This window comes from Chiloscyllium punctatum, chromosome 16, assembly GCF_047496795.1.
Source record: "Chiloscyllium punctatum isolate Juve2018m chromosome 16, sChiPun1.3, whole genome shotgun sequence".
Lineage (NCBI taxonomy): Eukaryota > Metazoa > Chordata > Chondrichthyes > Orectolobiformes > Hemiscylliidae > Chiloscyllium > Chiloscyllium punctatum.
Genome location: NC_092754.1, coordinates 55,579,705 through 55,601,775, shown reverse-complemented (window position 1 = coordinate 55,601,775; position 22,071 = coordinate 55,579,705).

The following is a 22,071-nucleotide window of genomic DNA, read 5'->3' as shown; positions in this document are numbered from 1 at the left end:
CTGAGACACAGTGCGAGTGACTGAGCCAGAGAATCTCAGTGAGGAGAATCATTGTCAGAGGGGAAATCAGCATCTCAACTATGGGTCAAGTCATGACTGAAAAAGTTTGCACCCCACTTCCGTGGTTTAGTAATCCACATTTCACTTCATACAGCTCGATATCATGAGGGTATTTTAACAATCTTATCTCTTTGTACAATTCATATTTTGGTTTGTCGAGAAAATCATTTTGTCCCTGTATTTTGTGTTGAATAAACGCATATCATTTCTGGGGAAGAAAGGACATGCTCTGATGGGACAGCCGTTATCAGATCCATGTTGGGACCAGAGTCCGAATGAATCGCTTAACTAGGGCGATAGACAGGGATGTAAATGGAATAGGAGTGGGGGAACAGGAATCAGTTATAGGGGTAATTAGAAACCTGAATTAAAAGAGGACGTAAGAGTGCAGAATTCAGGATGGATTATTAAAATCTCCATCAAAGACATAAATAGGATAGAGTATCTAGAAATGATTAACAAAAAAACTTCAACCACACTGGAATACGAATGACAATGAGAGGAGGGATGGTTAATACAGGACTGACAGCGTTATATCTGAATGCATGCAGTATGAGGAATAGGGTAAATGAATTCGTGACCCAGATCGAAATTGGCTGTTATGACGTGATGGGCATCACGGAGATATAGCTGCAAGGGGATCAGGATTGGGAGTTAAATATTCCAGGATATGCACCCTATCCAAAAGATACGCTGGTGGGCTGACGGGGTGGGGTTGCCTTATCAGTAAGAAATGAAATTAAATCAACAGCAAGAAATAACAAAGGGTCAGATGGTGTCGCATCTGCATATGTAAAATTGAGGAAGCACAATGTTAAAGCAACGACAGTTGGAGTCTTATACAGGCCTCCAAACAGTAGTGAGGATCTGGGCCATCAGATATATCAGGAGATAGAAACGACGTGTAGGAAAGGCAAGGTTACAGTGATCATGGGCGATTTCAATATTCGGGGGGAATGGGAAAATCAGATTGGTAGAAAAGAAATTCATGAAATGTCTACAAGATTTTCTTTGAGTAGCTTGTGGTGCAATCCACGAGGGAACAGGCAATACTGGATTTAGTGTTGTGCGAAGAGGCAGACTAGATAAAGGATCTTAAATTGAAGCAAGCCGTCAGAAGCAGCGATCATAGCATGGTTGAATTTATACTACAATTTGAGAGGCAGAAGATAGAATCAGAGGCAACAGTACTTCAGCTGAATAAAGGCAACTGCAGAGGCACAAGGGAGAAGTTGGGTACAATTGACTGGGAGAGTAGCCTTGCAGAAAAGACAGTAGAACAGCAATGGCAGGAGGCTCTAAGAGTAATTTAGGAGACACAGCAGAGATACATTGCAAGGACAAAGAGGCATGGTACAGGGAGGATGAGGCAACCATGGCTGACCAGGGAAGTTAGTGATAGCATCAAAGCAAAGGAGAGAAGTATATAATGTGGTGATGGGCAGTGTGAAACCAAAGTATTGGGAAGCTTACAAAGACCAACAGAGGGCAACAAAAATGTGTCAGGATGGAGAAAATTAAAAAGGAGGTAAGCTAGCCACTTAGATATATAAAGTGCAAAAGAGAGGCAAAAGTAGATATTGGAAATGATGCCAGAGAGGTCATGCTGGGGAACAAAGGAATGGCTGAGGAACTTTGCGTCAGTCTTCACAGTGGAAGACACGATTACTTTCCCAAAGAAATCAACAGAGTGAGGGGAAGAACGGAGTATGGTGGTCATTACCAAAGAGAAAGGGTTAGAAAACTGAATAGCCAGAATGCAGATAAATAATCTGGAGCAGATGGACTACACCCAAGCCTTGTAAGGGAGATAGCTGAAGGTGTAGTGCAAGCGTTAGTTGTGATCTTTCAGGAATGACTAGAATCAGGAAAGGGCAAAGTGGACTGGAAAATCTCTAACTTGACACCCCGTTTAACAAGGGAGTAAGGCAGAAGACAGAAAATTACAGACTGATTAACCTAACCTCAGTTGTGGGTAAGATTCTAAAATCCATCATGAAGGATGCGATTTCTGAATACTTGGATGTCGATGGTAAAATAGGGCAGAGTTAGCCTGGTTTCATCAAGGGGCGGTCATGCCTGATAAACATACTAGAATGTTTTGAGGAAGTACTGAGCAGATTAGGAGAGCCAATGGATATTATCTACCTACACCTCAAGACGTCCTTTGACAAATTGCTACACTGGAGGTTATAGAGAAAGGGGACCTATGGTGTCAGAGGCAACGTGCGAGCATCGATTAAAGCTAGCAGAGAGTAAGGGTAAAATGTGCCATCTCACGTTGGCACTCAGTGACAAGCATTGCCACAAGGCTCAGTGTTGGGAGCACTAAATTTCACCTTATACAGCTAACGATCTAGATGAAGGAACAGAGGGTACTTTGGCTCATTTTTAGTATTAGAATCAGAAGAGTGTGGAAACAGGCCTTTGGCAAAATAATTCCTACACCAACCCTCCGAAGAGTAATCCAAGCAGACCCATTTTCTGCTGACTAATAACGTAATATCTGGGCAATTTAGCATACCCATTTCACCTAATCTGCATATGTATGGACTGCAGCAGGAAACCAGAACACCCGCAGGGAACCCACGCAGATATGGGGAGAATACTCAAACTCCAAACTAGCAAAAACCCGAAGTGGGAATCGAACCTGTGTCCCTGGCACTGTACTAACCAGTCAGCCACAGTGACACCGACAACCTGATGTTCAGACAGTACAAAGCTATGAAGAGGGTCAGATCGCATTGGAGAGGTGGTGAGCTTGCAGAAAATTTCTCCACCGATTCTCCTCAGCTTCCCAAACTTCTGTACTTGAACCCCACCCTTCCTACCACAACAAGGATAGACCGCCATGGTCCTTAACTTCCACCCCACCAACCTCCAGATAAAATCATCATCCTCCAATATTTCTGCCACCTCCAGTCAGACCCTACCACCAGAGATATATTTCCCTCCCAACCCCTATCAGCATTCTGCAGAGACCATTCCCTCCAAAACTCCCTCATTAGGTCCACGCCCCATCCCCCCAAACAAGCCATCATCCATTCCCAGCACCTTCCCTTGCCATGCCAAGTTGTGTAAAGCATGCGCCGACACCTTCCCCCTCACCTCCATCAAATGCCCCAAAGGATCCTTCCACACCCCGTAGACATTGTACTTTGTCCACGTCGGTCTTGGGGCTGCTCCACTGCCAAAGCCAAGTCACCGAACACCTTGAGGAACAACATCTCATCTTCCACCCTGGGACCGTGCAACCACACGCTATCAATGCCAATTTCACCAGTTTCCTCATCTCACGTTCTCCACCTTATCTCACATCGAACACTCCAACTTCGCACTGTCCTTTTGAACTGTCCAATCTCTTCATCTTCCCTGTCCTTCACGGTCACCATCCACCTTCGTTGAACTACCGCCTTCCACGCTACCATCCCGCCAGCCTCACCCTCTCCTATTTATCTTTCAGCACACTTTCGCGCACCCTCCTCAATCCTGACAAAGAGCTTATGCCTGAAATGTCGCACCTCCTGCTCCTCGGATGTTGCCTGACCGGCTGTGCTTTTCTAGCACCACACTTTTGGTGATCTCTTGCATCTGCAGTCCTCACCTTCGCCTGCAGAAGGATGTGGGCAGTTTGGGAGATTGGGGAAAGAACTGGTCAATAGAGTACAGTGTGCAAAAGTGTGTGGTCGTGCTCTTTGCCAGAGAGACAAGAGGCATGGACTAGTTTCAATATTAAGAGTAAAATCAGAAGTCTGAAGTGCAGAGACTTGGGACCTCTAGTCCAGGAGCCTCTCAAGGTAGATTTGCAGGTTGTCAGTAGTAAGGAAAGCAAATACAATGATGCTATTCATTTCAAAAGTGTTTGAATATAAAAGCAGGGATATACTTCTGAGGCTGTATAAGGCTCTGGTCAGACTACATTTGGAGCATTGTGTGCAGTTATGGGCCCCGTATCTCAGGACGGATGCACTGACACTGGACGATGTTCAGAGCAGATTCATAGGAATGGTTTTCGAATGAAAAGCGTAACATATGTGTAACATTTGAGGAGTCTGGGTCAGTATCTGATGGAGTTTAGAATTATCTGGGGCATCTAATTGCAACTTACCAAATACTGAATGACGTGGACAGAGACGATGTTGGAAAGATGTTTCTATTGATAGGAGAGACTCGGACTCGAGATCCCAGCATAAAGGGAAAACTTTTTAGAACAGAGCTAAGGAGAAACTTCTTCAGCCAGAGAGTCGGGGATCTATGGAAGTCATGGCCACAGAAGCTGTAGAGACCAGGTCATTATGTATATTTAAGACTGCGCTCAAAAGGTTCTTGATTGTCAAGGAGACGAAGGGTTATGGCGAGAAAGCGGGAGAGTGATGTTGAGAAGCTTAACAGATATTATCAAATGGCGGAGCAGACTCAATGGGCAGAAAGGCTACATTTTTGCTGCTATGTCTTCTGGTCTTATGCTTAATGTTGGCTGTTCTCATCCCTTACAATAGCTGCATCATGATTCTGACCTAATGATTTATAAAGAGGCACGTTCCAATACTGATGACGGGCAATATCATTATCTCTCCCTTCAGTCGTAGCAGCCATTTCCGCCAATTCTCTCTGATTTCTGTCTCGTCCCCAATGTCATAGTCACACAGTCATTGAAGTCTAACAAATGATACTTCATCAGAGTTCATTGACATCAATAACATCAACAGCATGACCCTTACTTGACACTTCTCATCCTCAAATAACAATCTGAATTGTATGTGTCACGTACAATTCTCTGTTAACATATCCATGCAGTTTGCCTGTTATAATCCATGTTATCTTAAGCACATTTTCCCATCAGATTTTGGACTATAAAAGTTAATTCATCAATATAATCACGGATCAATAATTTCAGGCTATAATTTCCATTTATAAATGGAGAAACTGGTTTATGTTCCAACAATTCTCTGTCATTACTCTCCTGTCCAAGGCAGATTGAAAGATTACACACAAACAATCTGCATCTCCAGCATCCCTTCCCTCAGTCACTCCAACAGATCCCATGCGGACTGTGAAAACCTTAAACGTTATTTTGAATTTTAATAAAATTAATATTGAATTGAAAGGGGTTAACTGGAACTAATTGTTCACCGACTGTGATTATTGTCAATCTCTGTGGATTCTAATTATCCCAGTGGAGGGTTTCCATCTTTAAACGATAAATGGGCTCTGTCAATGTATTATCCCATAGTGTGAGAGGGAGTATCTTCGACAGCACTAATAGGGATCAGCAGCTCCAAAGGGAAGGGAGTAGAGATCAGAACCTGAGAACATTACACTCGAATGTTCCAACAATGAACAAGATTTATCCTGGCGTCTTTACTTTCTTTCTCAGCCTTGGATATCATTAGCATGGGGGAATCCAGGAAATCCTTTGTATTATTCAAGGTGGTTACTATCCCATCCTCACTATAGTTGGTGTTCCTAGTAAGTCATTCTCTTTGACTGTTAAGCTGGGTTGAACTGAATTTCTGCTCATGATATGTAAATATTAGGAAATGGCAATCAATGTCTTTGGTTCCAATCAAAAATTCCTTTCCTTATAAAATATATAAAGGAAATTGCTATTTACGAATTATTCACTGATATGCAGGAAGGAACCGGACTGTTCTCAAACTCCATAATCCTTTCTATCCTGCACAAATTTACATTTCCATATCCTCCCTACCCACCAATCCTGTCCAATACCATCATACCATTATGATATCCCAGTCGCCTCCTCAGCCTCAGTACAATTCCTGAATGAACCATCGTTTGTGTTTTTGTTAAATCCGACGCAGCTGTTGCTTCAAGTCTCTTCAAACCACATGTCCAGTACAAAATAATTGCACTTGAGATGTTTAACTTATTCTCTGCACAGAATCTATCAGATGTAAGTCAGTGTATAGTGCTCAAGTCAATGACGCTTAACCTACTGCCATCGAATGATAATCCATTGATATCACATGAAAGAAATTGATATAATTAAAATGAAACCATTATCATTTGTGAGAAAAAGCCCATCTGCTTGCCTCATGTCCTTATGAGAAGACAATGGGTCATCCTTGCCTGGACAGGTCTCCGTGTGACTGCAATCCCACAGCAATGTAGTTTACTCTTTACTGTCCTGTGGAACAGCTGAACCAGCCACCCAGTTTCAGATCGGTATAACATGCCGGCCTGACCAGGGCTGCACACATCCCGTGAGGGAAGAACAAAGGAAAGATAGTTCCTCCCTCTCCGTGTTTACCATATTCCGACAGCCCATTTCCATTGGGGTAGGTGACCATTCCTTGTTTTAGTTGTATTCTATATCTTTGAAGTTCTCCACAAGAGTGATGTTCATCTCCATCTCTGGTGTTGGCTTTATTGATGTTGATGTACAGACGTAAGGAACTTGTAAATTTCACGTCAGTCTCAGGGCATAGAGAAGGAATGGCTTTTTCACACCACAGGAAAGAAACAGAGACGGCAAAGTGAGGGAAGGGAATTATTATGATCATCCCTGAGAGTGTTGTTGAGGCAGTATTTAGGGTATTGTGGGCAGATTTTCTCTCCTTTATAAGGAATGATCTCCTCGTCACAGAGAAATGTGTGAAAGAGTGTGAACAGACTAATCACTGGGATCATGTTACCATGAGGAGTGAGTGAAGATTAATCTGTAGCTCTGTGACAGAATAAGAGGTAATTGCATTGAAACTTGAGGGAAATGGGCAATCACTCATTATGTTCTAAACAGACACGAAGAACGTGATAAATTCCATTGTTTGTTTTTTTTTACGCGGGTTATAATTCTCGATAGTTTACGTGCCTCTGAGAACGTTTCTCTTACTTTAGTCCCACTCTCCATGTCGATTGACAGAGACAGGTTCAGGGTTTGCATACAGTCTCCGACATTAATATAATGCATTCGTTATGTGTGATTCTGCACAGAACGTCATGTTATCCACAATCCCAACAGCAGCCAAAATACCTTCACTCTCAAACAGTTAACTATTCCCACAGCTTCTGTCCTGGATGGAGAACATGGTTCTGTCTTCTCGGAGGGGGAAGATGTCTCCTTGAGACTTCGCACAAAATGTTTGGCTTCTCTCCTCACTGCCAGGAAACTATGTTAAAATGGCACACGTTCCACATGCAATGGGGCTACGAGGAACATCATGGAGCCGTCTCTGAGTGCAGTCTCTGCTCCTTTCGTTTGTCACGTTGGAGGATCAATGACGTACTCCTTTTTCTGCATAAGCCCTTGAGGGGATGAATGTTCTCGTCCAGGTCGCATGGAACACGCTCAAGGGTCTGATTGGACTTTTCACGTTCCTGTTTAGCAGTTAGATGCACTGACGAGACTGCTTCTTTTCTTGTGGAACTGGCAGAAGGGTTGAATGGTTTGTCCCTCTTCTTGTTCATTCGTTTCGATCGCCTGAATTACTTCCTCATATCCGGGTGCAACCACATTGAGATGCTGAATGAGCTCCTATTTTAACTGTGGAAATATGCAGTATCTGGCCGTGCTGTATCATGAATGATACCGACACTTTAACAGCACAAGCCTGAATGTTGTCCGGGTCTTGCTGCATATGGACGCAGACTGGTTCAGGAGCTGACAGTGTACAAAATGTCCTGAATATTGTCTGATCTTCAGTGACCATCACAACTTCTGATCTTATGGTGGTGGAAAGGATTGATGCAGCAGCTGGAGCTGTTTGTGTTAAGGAAGCTCCCCTGAGGATGTCTTGAAGTGATGCCCTGGAACTGAAAGGACTGATGTCCACAAACCACGCATATCTTCAGTTGTGCTATGGATAACCCCAACCAGAAGAGATATTGTGGCTGATGCCCACTAAAGTTAATTTCGTCAGCGTTCCTTGATACCATACTGAGTCAACTCCGGCCTTCATATCAGGGTCTGCCACTCTTAGCTGGGCTCCTGTGTTCACCTCTTTTGAACTCATCAATAGGTTATTGTGTCTGTGTGGGGAGTGTTTTCTTCTCACAGAATGTAATGCATGTCAGGAACTATCTGGATGAGAGAGTTCGGGGATCTAGATCACTGAAAGTAGTTACAGTGGAGGTAGATTGGTTTTTGCCCACTATCATTTTGTTGAAGGGTGTGAAGAATTGGGAATTGAATGGAATTGCTACAAACAATGGATCAGCCATCATGGTATACAATGGCACAGCAGGATTGACTGCCCGAAATACCTCATCCTGCTCCTTATGTTCTGATATCTTGTATCTGGAAAGTTAGTGGTTGTAATTTTCCTGAATGTTGCAGTCGGAGAGCGCAAATTATTTTGTTTATCATCTCTGAGTGATGTCTGTGGGCTGTATTCAATCTGGGCTGTAATCTGGGTTCACTACATGACCAACATATGAACCACAGGTTGCAGAGCGGAAACACTCTGTAAAGAGACCAGGGGCGTCTTTCAAACCCAGCTTGTATTACCCAATAGCATTTTCCAACCCACACCATACTGTGTGTGTCAGTCTGGAGGAACTGAATGATATCCTATGTTACTGTGAACCAGGTATTTGGAGCAAGTGGCCTCCATCTGTTCCTGTGCGGGGCTGAATAGAACATTGGAACATTTGAGTGAGGAGCAGGAGTAGGTCATTAACCACTTTGCCACTGCTGTACCAGGTACTAAGTTCGTAGCTGATCTGGTTGTGGTCTTAAAAGCACTTTTTCTGGATGCACCATTTCCATTCATTCATTTCTCTGTTCAATGCAATCACCTAGACACCACATACTTCTGGGAAAGGGAATTCCCACTTTTACACCTCTTTTCAGAATTTCTCATTCGTGTTCCAACCAATGTTACATGGTCACTGATTCCTTTCGACTCTGACCTCCAACATCTGCAGTCTCGCTGTCCAGATGCAGTAAAACATTGCTACGATTAAACCCGAAACCCTTTCCCAGAAACAACATCATTTCATACCACTTGCTACATCTGCAGACTAACTTCATGGATCGGAACAGAAGTTGGCAATTCGGCTGCACCGCTCAGAATGCTCATGGCTGATCCGAATGTTCAGACCATCTTCTGGTCTGTTCCCAATAAACATTGACCCTCCTGTCCAGGAAAGATCCTTCAAGGTCAGCCTTGAATAGCTTAAAAAACCGCGTCTTTACTGCTCTCCGAGGAAAAGGGCACCAGAGATAGCATAACACGAAAGGGAAAAGAACGTCCTTATTTCATTTCACTTCCCATTATTTTAAAACTGTTTTAAACTAACATCAAATTGCCACCTTTTTAAAAACATAAAGACAGAATAATTAGGAATAGACATAGACTATACAGCCCTCTAAACCTGTCCAACATTACCACTGACTCTTTCCAATCAAATATGTATTAAACTCATTCTCCGCTCCTGTCCCAGGAAGAGAATACCAGATAGCAGAACACCACACGAGCATTAAACAAAGGAGCAGAATTTGGCAATTCGGCCCATCGAAGCTGAATGTCATTTAATATTGGCTTAGAGTTTTCTGAACATCATTCTAGTGACTTCTCTCGGTAACCCTTGGTACTGTTATTCATCAAAGACCTATCTATCTCTGGCTTATAGACGCAAGTGCCTGCGTTTCTGTGTATCTGCATGCCTGCGTGCGTGTGTTTGTTCATGTGTTTGAGTGTCTGTGTATTTGTGTGTATACATTTGTTCTTCCGTGTATTAGCCTCTGCGTTGTATCTGTTTAAGTCTGTGTGTGATTGTGTATGTCTCTGTATGCCTCTACATGTGTGCGGGTCTATTTCGTTGCATGTGCTGTGAGTGTTAGTATATTGTGGTGTTTACATATGTCTCTCAGTATTTCTGTGTCTGCATCTTTCTGCAACGAGATATTTGTTGTTTTGAGAGGGAAAGAAGTAGCGGAAAAGACAGAGCGGTTAAAGTGAGAATTGCCCACCATAAAACATTGCTTCTTACTCAGTTGGTAGGAGGTGGATATTACAGAATCTCTATACGATTCACTCGGTGCTCTCCAGCTCGTGCAAGGGAGAGGGGAGCGGGGAAAGCGAACGGATATCGGGCACTCCACCACACGGCTTGGCCCTTTCTGTCTTGTTCCAGGCTGTTTATCCTGGAAGGGGAGAAAGGGAAGTGGGGAATGAGCTGTTCGTACTGTTGTCGGTGGTGGTGGTGGTGGGGGGGGGGGGGGGGGGGGGTGAGGGTTTCTGAATGGTGAGGTGCCTGGAGGGAGTCAGTCCACAGTGCAGAATCCATAAGGTGTTATTGGTGTGGGTGTATTGCATGGGCGACAGACAAAATGATGGAAGGAAGGTGCTGAATCCAATAGTGAGATTGGAAGTACATGAACTTTATTTGGAAATAGAGCGTAAGCCTTGTTCAGGGGTAGTTGCGATAACAGATATACAGTGAGTGTGAGGGAACAGAGAGAATACGGTTATACCTATCCTTGTATAACGAGGATACAGAACGTCCTGGACATTTCTTCAGATCATCTCAGCGTCGAGGTGAGCCTCAATGAACGTCTTCTCTAAGTCTGTCACTAATAATGTCACCGACCCTGTCCCTCAGATCCCACAGAATCGGTTTGGGAGGATCTTAGCAATGAGAAACAAGCATCGGTGTGTTCTGCCGTGCAAATTTTGTATATCTTATGCTGTGGAAAATTGGTATTGTTGGTGCTGCAGTAATACTGAATTATCTCACGTTACATCTAAACTGCATAAACTAAGTGACTGCTAATGCTGTGAATAATAAATTACAGAAATGTGTATCAGGCAGCTGGAAGAGTGTGTTGTAATCCAAACTAGAGACAAGGTTAGTTTGGATTTGGTGATGTGTGCTCAGAAGGACTAATTAATAATCTTGTTCTCAGGAAATGTGAAATTGATATGTTGCATTTTACACGGCATCTGCATATAATATCGAATGTTGAACATGATTGTCAAACATCAGGGAAGCCTGCAGGGTGGAGGGTCAAGTTCGCTCCAGTGAATTGGGAAAGTACAATATGACATTCAGTGGGAGACAAGCAATGGTTGTGAGAATCATAGAGTCCTAAAGCACAAAGGCAGACCCTTTGGTCCAAACTGGCTCATTCCGACCAAAATGTGCATTCAGACTAACCCCATATCCCTGCCATTGCCCCGTCACCTTCTAATCCTTTCCTGTACATTAAACTCTATGGAGCAGCTCCACAGTAAGCTGGAATTCAAACCAAAACTTTTGGTTGAGACTTTAACACACGATGAAGCACAGTAAAAACCAGGCACTTTGTTCACTTGTGAACTTGCTGTTGTTTCAGTAGGTTGGATTTCACATAAAATCTCCTCCCACACCAGTGCAGGTGAACAGCCTCTCCCCACAGTGAGATGGCGCGTGCACAGGGAGTCCAATTAACCACTTTAATCCAGGCCCAGTTTGGGAGCAAATGAAGTTTCTCATCAGTGTCAACATATTGATGGGTCAACAGATTTGCAGAGATTTTAAGCCGCTTCCCACGTTCAGGGCATTTAAAAGACATTTCCGCTATGCGGACTTGCTGTTGTTATAACAACGTAGTGGATCAAGTCAATTCTGTCCCACACTCGAAACACACGAATGGTCTTTCCCTCGTCTGACTGTATTTATGTTCTGACTAGGCAGATGATCTGGTGAAGCCCTGCCCACACGTACAACACGTGTACAGTTTCTCCACACTGTGAATGATGCTTTTCCCTTTCATGTTCAAAAGCGAATCATATTCAGGCAACAATCAACTGGACAACACCATCAGATACTGAAGTGATATTTGCTTTTTGGCCTTCACACTGTACATCTTCTTTTTCTAATGCCCAGTAAATTCATTGATAAAGGAAAAACAGAACCAATTGGAAGTCCAGAAAGGAAAGATAATAAGATGCAAGAACAGAAGTCGTCAATTAAACTTGTGCAGTCTGCTCTCACCATTCAGTGTGATTGCAGCTGATCTGATAATCCTCAGATTCAAGTTCCTGCAATAGCATCTTTGAATACCTTGCTGATTAAAATATGTTTCTCACAGTCTTAGAACATAGAACATAGAACATAGAACAATACAGCACAGAACAGGCCCTTCGGTTCACAATGTTATGCCGAACATTTGTCCTAGCTTAAGCACCTATCCATGTATATATCTAATTGCCGCTTAAAGGTTACCAATGATTCTGACTCTGCCGCTCCCACAGGCAGCGCATTCCATGCCCCCACCACTCTCTGGGTAAAGAACCTTCCCGACATTCCCCCCATACCTTCCACTTTAACCTTAAATTTATGTCCCCTTGTAACACTCTGTTGTACTCGGGGGAAAAGTCTCTGACTGTCTATTCTATCTATTCCCCTGATCATCTTATAAACCTCTATCAAGTCACCCATTATCCATCGCCTTTCCAATGAGAAAAGGTCGAGCACTCTCAACCTATCCTCGTACGACCTATTCTCCATTCCAGGCAACATCCTGGTAAATCTCCTCTGCACCCTCTCCAAAGCTTCCACATCTTTCCTAAAGTAAGGCGACCAGAACTGCTCACAATACTCCAAATGTGGCCTTACCAAGGTCCTGTACGACTCTTGAAGTCAATCCCTCTGCTAATGAACGCTAATACACCATAGGCCTTCTTAAAAGCTCTATCCACCTAAGTGGCAACTTTCAAAGAGCTATGAGCAGAGACCCCAAGATCCCTCTGCTCCTCCACCTTACTAAGAACCCTACCGTTAACCCTTTATTCCGCATTCTTATTTATACTTCCAAAATGGACAACCTCACACTTGACAGGGATGAACTCCATCTGCCACTCCTCAGCCCAACTCTGCATCATATCTAAGTCCCTTTGTAGCCGACAACAGCCGTCCTCACTATCCACAACTCCACCAATCTTCGTATGTCTGCAAATTCACTGACCCACCCTTCGACTCCCTCTTCCACGTCATTAATAAAAATTACAAACAGCAGAGGACCCAGAACTGATCCCTGCGGAACTCCACTTGTAATTGGGATCCAGGCTGATTATTTACCATCTACCACCACTCTTTGACTTCGAGCGGTCAGCCAGTTCTCTATCCAACTGGCCACATTTCCCACCATCCCATACCCCATGACTTTCCACATAAGCCTACAATGGGGAACCTTATCAAATGCCTTGCTAAAATCCACGTACACTACATCCACTGCTCTACACTCATCCACATGATTGGTCACCTCCTCAAAGAATTTAATAAGACTCGTAATGCAAGACCTACTCCTCGCAAATCCGTGCTGCCTGTCCCTAATCGAGCAGTGCCTTTCCAGATACTCATAAATCCTATCCCTCAGTACCCTTTCCATTACTTTGCCTACCACCGAAGTAAAACTAACTGGCCTGTAATTCCCGGGTTTATCCCTGTTCCCTTTTTTGAACAGGACCACAACATTCGCCACTCTCCAGTCCCCTGGTACCACCCCCATTGACAGTGAAGACAAAAAGATAATTGCCAACGGCTCTGCAATTTCCTCTCTTGCTTCCCACATAATCCTAGAATATATCCCGTCAGGCCCGCTGGACTTGTCTGTCCTCAATTTTTCAAAATGCCCAACACATCTTCCTTCCTAACAAGTATCTTCTCTAGCTTACCAGTCCGTTTCATACTCTCCTCTTCAACAATACGATCCCTTTCATTTGTAAATACTGAAGACAAGCATTCATTCAAGACATCTCCTATCTCTTCCGACTCAATACACAGTCTCCCACGACTGTCCTTGATCGGACCTACACTCGTTCTCTTCATTCTCATGTTTCTCACATGTGCATAAAAGGCCTTGGGTTATACTTGATCCTACCCGCCAAAGATTTTTAATGCCCTCTCTTAGCTCTCCTAATCCCTTTTTGCAGCTCCCTCCTGGCTATCCTGTATCCCTCCAACGCTCTGTCTGAACCTTGTTTCCTCAGCCTTATCGAAGCCTCCTTCTTCCTCTTTACTAGATATTCAACCTCCCTCGTCAACCAAGGTTCCGTCAAACGACCATCTCTTTCCTGCCTGACAGGTACATACATATCAAGGACACATCGTATCTGTTCCTTGAAAAAGTTCCACATTTCAATGACATCCTTCTCTGACATCCTATGCTCCCAACTTATGCTCCTCAGATCCTTTCTTGCAGCATCGTATTGACCCTTTCCCCAATTGATAAACCTACCCTGTTGCATGCACCTATCTCTCTCCATAACCAATGTGAAAATCACAGAATTGTGGTCACCATCACCAAAATGCTCACCCACTAACAAGCCCATCACTTGTCCCGGTTCGTTACCGAGTACCAAGTCCAATATGGCTTCCCCTCTGGTCGTAAAATGTACATACTGAGTCAGAGAAGCTTCCTGGAAGCACTGCACAAACACCGCCCCGTCCAATCTACTTGATCTAAAGAGCTTCCAATCAATATTTGGGAAGTTGAAATCGCCCATGACTACTACCTTGTGGCTTCTGTACTTTTCCAAAATCTGTTTCCCAATCTGTTTCTCCACATCTCTGCTGCTATTGACGGACCTATAGTAAACACCCAACAAAGTGACTGTTCCTTTCCTATTTCTGACTTCAGCCCATACCACCTCCAAAGGCAGATCCCCCTCGAACTGCCTTTCTGAAGCCATTATACCATTCCTAATTAGCAACGCCACACCCCTTCCTTTTTTACCACCCTCCCTAATCTCAGTGTAATCTTGGATACACTGAGCTGCCAATTTCTAGAGCGGCCTGCAGTAAATAATTTCACATATTCAGTCGGCTCGAAGAGAAAGAAATTCCTCAACATCTTTTTTAAATAGGTGAGTACTTACTCTGAGATTATGTTCTCTGGTCTTCGATTCTCAGACAAGGCGAATCATTCTGTCCTAAGTTATCCTATCATGTCCCTCATAATCTAATGTATCTCAGTAAAGTCTTGCTACATTATTCTACACTCCAATGAGTATAGGGGCAATATTCTCAGTTTCATCTCCCGAGAATATCCTCCCATATCCAGGATGATTTTTGTTAAATTTCCCTGAACTGCTATTCCTAAAATAGGGGGACTAAATTTGTTCACATGAATCCAGCTCTGATCTGACTAATGCTATGTGCATTTTGGAAAAAAAAATACATATGTCTCCATTCCGTTGAAATAAAGTGAAACAAAATTATTTAACTTTCCGATTACCTGCTGAAACTGGATGCTAACCTTTCATATTTCATGTGCAAGGAAGCGAAGTGCTCTGTATGCTGATGCTTTGTGCTGTGTATTTCCCCACTTAATATTTATACCTGCCAAAACGCATAAACCTCTTTTTTTTGCATGTTATATGCTGCTACGTTTTTGTCCACTTGTTTATCCTAATTCTGTCCGTCCAAAATGTTGCTGTGCCGCCCACATTACTTGCATCCATATCTACTTTGTGTCATCTCCAAACTGAGCAACAGTCCATTAACTTATGTTGTACAAGTGATTAGTACGTGTTGTCAACAGCTGTGGCACCAATATTGTTGGCTCCGGGAATCTGCAAGTTACAACTTACTATCATGAAAATGCCCTCATTACCTCGCCTCTCCATTCATTCCCCAATCCTCTCCTAATATATACCCCCAACTTGTTGGTTCATGGTTCTATGCTTGTGAAGTGCGATCCTTTAAAACACCTTTCTGAATATTTTAGAAATTCAGATATATTCCATTTACTGCATTCCCCTTTATGTATTGTGCTTGTGACGATCTGAAAATACTTGGAAACGTGTTAGGTCTGATTTCATCTGCTCAAAGCCATGCGGAATCCATTTTATTCTGTAATGCATTTTTAATGCTCTGTTGTTCCAACTTTAATCACAGACGAACATTTTCCCAGTGGCAGATATGCTGTCAACCTGAGCTGAATTTGTCAGGCTGGTCACTCACAAGACGTGACCATTATTGAAAAAAGGTGTTGAGGAACAAATCAAATCGAAAGAGTATTCTATATCAGACAGACAACAGAGTTCAAGTGAATTTCTTGTAGCGACTTCAATAAAGTGCAGACCAGGAAGGAAAGAGGGGATATGAAATAATTTAATCTGCCAGGGCTGAAGATAATCCAAAGAGGGTCTCCAAGTACATATCTGGCAAGAGATCAACGCGAAAAATATTACCTGAAAGATCAAGGAGGTTGACATTGCTTTTGAGCTCAGCAGATGGAAGAGGCATTAAACGAATTTTTCATGTCATTTTTTTATTGTGGAGACAGCGAGACCAAATGTTCACTCTCCATATGTGAAGATGACGATACCTTTTCCGAAACTATTTGAACAAGCATCAAGAATTTGAGATTCGGTGATGTTTCTAGCGGCTGGATAACATTCGACTCTGTCTGGCCTCATGCAACAAAGAGTCTACATGTTCTCAGGACTGGATTTTTAATATAACGAGCAGAGACTGTGTCGGCTTTGCCTTGTCGTACTGCAGCTTCGGAGGTCGAAGATGACTTTATAGAGATTCATAAAATCAAGAGTGCTCTCGATAAGGCGAACAACAAAGTTCTTTTTCCCTTGGATCCGGGAGTCCAGACCTCGTAAGATTTACATTGCATGACAAGACATCCTTTTCACACAGAGGATGGCTTGCACATGGAATCCAATGCTAGAACAACTGGTATGTAGAGGTACTGTTACATTATTTTATAAGACATTTGGACGATTAGATGAAGAGAAAGTATTTAGAGGGATTCAAGCAAGGTGGAACAGCTCAGTTTGCGAAGTCTGTTCGCCGAGGATATGTTAGACATAAGGAGGCTACAGAAATCGTGGAAATACATACCGATAAACAATTCATATTACAGGAATATAAGTGCTGGATATCTCAGAAAATGTAAAAGGCATATAAAACTCCAGACCCTGGACTAGTGTATTGTTATGAACGTTGTGTGAAAAAAGAGTTGAAAAGCTTGCAAGGACACAGAACAACCTGTTCTGACCAAGGGAACAATGTGATATCTGTTTGAAACAACCACCAGAGCTCGATTTACATCAGCTTAAATTATGAATCAAGATCCGAAATCAAAATCAGGTGTGAACTTCACATTTTGATAATATTAAAGCCAATGAAATAATCCAATGTTTTGAGGTATAAATCAGGACATTTTCAACAGCTAGGACTGCGTCAGAGACGTCCAGCTCAAGAGATCCGACAAATGTACCTTCCTGGAAATGTGTTTGCATGGCAGAACATCGAGGAAAACCTGGAGAGACTCTTCCAAGAAAAATTCACAAAATGAGACTTGAAAAAGTTTTGAACCATGATTACTTTTTAAATCATTATTGGGAATCTTTTAGAATCGGAATATTATTGGGGATTGGAAGGTAACAGATGGGTTCAAGAGAAACTCGCTGTAAATAGTTGTTAGTTTTCATACTCTGTTAGACATAAAGAAAAAACTGATATTTTCCCTTTAAATTGTGACCTTTGCGAAACGTTTTGACGATCGAATTTTCACAGATTACAGCACGGGGTAAATATTTTTCTGTGTTGCTGGTTTCAATTAGCATCGAGGTTTACCCTGTTTTTGAACTGAATCCCAAAGCATTATGGGAGGTAAGCGCGGAAATTGCAACACTCCTTGCTGAAATAATTGTGTCATCTCTAAATATGGGTGTGATTTAAAATGACTCGACATTGACGAACCTTGTTGAAGAATGGATACAGGGAAAAGACTGGAATCTCCAGGCTTGTGACTTTGAAATTGGTGGTTCGCAAGTTTTTTGAGGTCGTTTTGGAAGGTAGCATTTTCAGAGTCCAGGAAATATAGGGGATCATCAATATGGTTTAGTGAAGTGAAAACTGGGTCTCACAAATTTCTGAGGTTTTGATCAAGTAGGCAAGAGGATTGATGAGGCAAGAACAAATATCTTTGCTTACTTAGGCTTTAGGCAATGGTTTAACAAGATTCAACATGGAAGACTAACGAGTAAAGTTAGATCAGATGTGGTTCACAGAAAGTTTGCAAATTGGATACAAAATTCAATTAACAACAAGAGAAAGGGTGAGGTTTTGGTGTGTTGTTTATCAGACTGGAGGCTTGTGACCGGCAGTGTTCCACAGAGATCAGTGATTGCTCCTTTGTTTGTGACTGATGTAAATGTTTTAGATGACAATATGGAAGGTAGGGATCATCAGTTTGTGGTTGACACCAACATGAGCGACATGCATTTCATGAGATGACAGCATAAGTCTTTGTGTGTACACGAAGAACATTTAAAAAGGCTTTTGGACAAATACATGGAGAGCAAAGAATTAGAATGATGTGGTCCAAGTGCAGAGAAATGCGGTTAATGTGGACCGCCATTATGATCAGTATGTACCAGTGTGCTCCAAAAGACCTATTTCTGTGCTGAGGGACGCTACAACTCTTCATGGTGGTGCAGTCGACAGAGAAGAAGGTTATCTGAGGTTATAGAAGATTAAAAGAGACATTGATCATTCGGGTATATGATAAATGAATTGTAAAGATAAATTATCTTGAACATATGTAACGTACTGCAGTTTGAGTTATAAAGGCATGCAGTACTTGTACAATTACAATTACTGCTTTGAATAGTCCTGCGCAATAGACACGTGAATAGGTCACGGAATAGACTTTGGAAGTCGTGTCACATATCGTCAGCTTCCTTAAAATGCTGTTAGAACGTTTAAATGCGTTGCTCAGTGTTGAAGTTGGGACGTTATCCAGAGGTTGTACAGAATGTTGGCGAGGCATCTTCTGTAGTATTGTGTCTATGTTCTGGTTTCCAAGTCAGAAAAAGAAGAATATTAAGCTGGACAGAGTTAAGAAGTGATTTACCATTACGTTGCGAGGAATGAAGGGATTGAGCTGTAAGGGAAGGCTGGAGAGGCTGGGACTTCTTTCAAAGGTGCATAGGAGGTTGACGTTTACCGTATAAATGGTTTTTAAAATCCTGAGGGGTACAGATTAGCTCAACTGCAACGGTGCTTTCCTTCCTTGGGGTATTTCAGGACTAGTGGGCGTACTTTTAAGGTGTGAGGACAAAAGTGAAAAAAAGACATGAGGTTCACTTTGTTTTATCTTACACAGTATGTTTCCTGTGCAAAGTTCTAGAGGAAGTAGAAATGTGGATAAAGTTACAACATTAAAAAGACACTTAGATAAGTGCATGAATAGGACATGTTAAGAGAGATATGGGCCCAGTACACGTAGTTGGTCGTACGTTAGTTTCGGTAAATGGTAGCATGGACTGTTTGGAACAGCGATCTGTTTCAATGATGTCTGAGTCAATGACTCAATTTATTTGAAATTTACAGAGTGCTGAGAGGCCTGTGCAGAGCCAATGTGGCAAAGATGTTTCACCCACTATGACACACTAGAACCCGAGGGCACAGAGACAAAGTGAAGAGATAACATTTTGGAAATGAGACGTGGAGGAATATCTTCAGTCAGAGAGTGGTGATTCTTTGGAGAGAGTTGCTGTAGAGGGCTGCGGGCCCCAATTCAATGAGCAAATGTGTGGCACGGTGGCTCATTGGTTCACATGGCTGCCTCATAGCACCCGGGTCCCTGGTCCGATTCCAGCCTCGGGGGACTGTCTGTGTGGAGTTTACACATTCTCCCTGCGTCTGTATGTGTTTCCTCCGTGTACTCCGGTACCCCCCACAATCTAAAAGATATACACATCACGTGAATTGGCCATGCTAAATTGTCCATAATGTTAGGTGCATTAGGCAGGGGTAAACATAAGATTGGGATGGGTTGATCTTCGGAGGGTTGTTGTGAACATGTTGGTCCGAAGGGCCTGTTTTCATCCTGCAGGGAATCTAATCTAATAATTTCAATTCAGATTAAAATAGCTCAGGATCTTTTCCCACGACCCAATGCCCTCTGCGCCACGTCAGCAGTAGTTTCACCGAGCGAGTTTGGAGCTCCCAGCCTCGGCGTTTCATGAGTCTCTACCTTCCCAGTAGGACTGCATGCTCATGGAATTTGTCACTGGCAGGCAAAGTAGATATCCACTCGTTCATTCCACTCTCAATGTCCAATCAGATCTTCGCCACTCCGTACACAGTTTCACTGAGTCCAGACCTGGGAACCGGTGTGATGTGAGTGTGCAATAATAGTTTCTTCCTTGTTACGATGTTAAACTTCATGTTTATTGAAACCGATATTTCAACAATATTTGTGAACTCTCGCCTGTACTTGTAATCTTTTATTGAAATCTATCGAATTCAGTGTTCAACATTCTCAATGATGGAATCTCCACAGCCACTGGGGATATCCAAGGTGACCATTCAATCCAGTCTCAGTGGGCTTTCCTGTTTTGCATGTGATGCGGTTCCTCGACTATCTCTGCCATTGCATTAAAGGCTTTTTGTATTGTGCTTTTTCATGGAATCGAATAGTGGTCCGTCCTCTGCGTTGTGGTCAAGCAACCCCCATTCAAATCCGAGTATCTGTAATGAGCATTTGTTCCATGTTACTCCACATAACCTGTGCAAAACAAACGCAGAAAGGACACAATCAATTTTAAGATGAAAATACTTCCTCAGGTGTTGGTTTTAATGCTTCAAGCCGCCACTCTCAGCACCCAATCTCGGAGATTTTTCTCCCTTTAACAATCACTATTCCCCCTTTCCATCCCTCCTCCCATGTGACTGGGGCATTGGAAAAATTAACATTCACTTTCACATTGACACCGTTAAGTCTGTGCTGCAGCTGTCACTCTTGTTAGGTGAACGTGACCCAATATCAGCATCAGGACCATTAAGCCACTTAATGCTATCAGACAATGTGGTTGGGTTTTGAATCCTCACGTATAGTGTTTTATTTGCATGGACCAGAGATCATTAGAGCATTGGGTTCATGAAAATGGCACAGAACAGTATCGAGGGAATGACTTTATTGGAAAAGACCAATGTCTCTGGTCTCCCCAAATTTATTTCAAGTCATCATTTGTCTCTCGCTAGATAATTGTGTATAATTTTACAATTCATATTATAGCAGTGATATGACAACTGTGGAAACGATGCAGAAGTGATTTATCAATATATTATCTGGATTGAAGAACTTCAACTATTAAAGAGTTTAGACAGACATGCGTTGTTTTTTTCTGAAAGCAGGGGAAATTGAGATGAGACAGGATTGAGATGTACGAAATGATGAGCAGTATGGATTATGTACAGTTAACGAAACATTTGATGGAGGGATCAATCACCAAGGAGCCATAGATTTAAGATAAGGGTAAAAAGGTTTGGGTAGCTGCACGTAAAAAACGTTATCAGTCAACGAGTGGTTGGAATCTGGACCTCACTTTCTCTAAGTGTTCGTACGGCAGAAATGCTCAGAAAATTCAGAGATATTCAGATGTCAATTTGTAATGTTAAAAGCACACAACGTCAAACGATGAGAAATTGAATGAGGATAATCAAGCAGTTATTTTGTCAAGAGCACGCAGAAGTAGCTTGCAAGAGCAGTTCGCTCTGACGTTCACTGGAGTATGGCGTTTCGTATCTTCAGCTGTCATGTGGGATGCAAGGGTTCATTTTCCCGCTGGGGCGGCCCGGACTGTTTCAGGATTTCAAGGTTTGTGTAAAGATTTGTAGTTCCAGTGAAGTTTGCAGATGATGTGGGGATGTTCGTTAGTGTTGGGAAGTTGGTTTCCAGCAGTTTCCTGCCCTTTCTCGGTGACATCCTCAAGGCTGATGAGACTCTTATGAAGCTCTGCTGTCCTGTAGCGTTTCGAATTGGTGTGATTTCCTTCCCACTGCTTTCAGTTGCTGCTTCTTGTCGTTCATTGCAGGTTCCGGTATGTTACGTCCAGGTCAACATGTTCTTTGATGGAGTCATTGGATGAAACTCGTCATTCTAGAAAATCTCTGGCTGCCCGCTATTGTCCAATTATTGTTGTGTTGTTCTGGTCAAATTAGTTGACCTCGTCATGTCTGTGCATTGCCACTCTGAGCAACTGATTGTGGTGTTTCCTGGATCCTCCAGAATTCCTTTGCAACAATAGATAT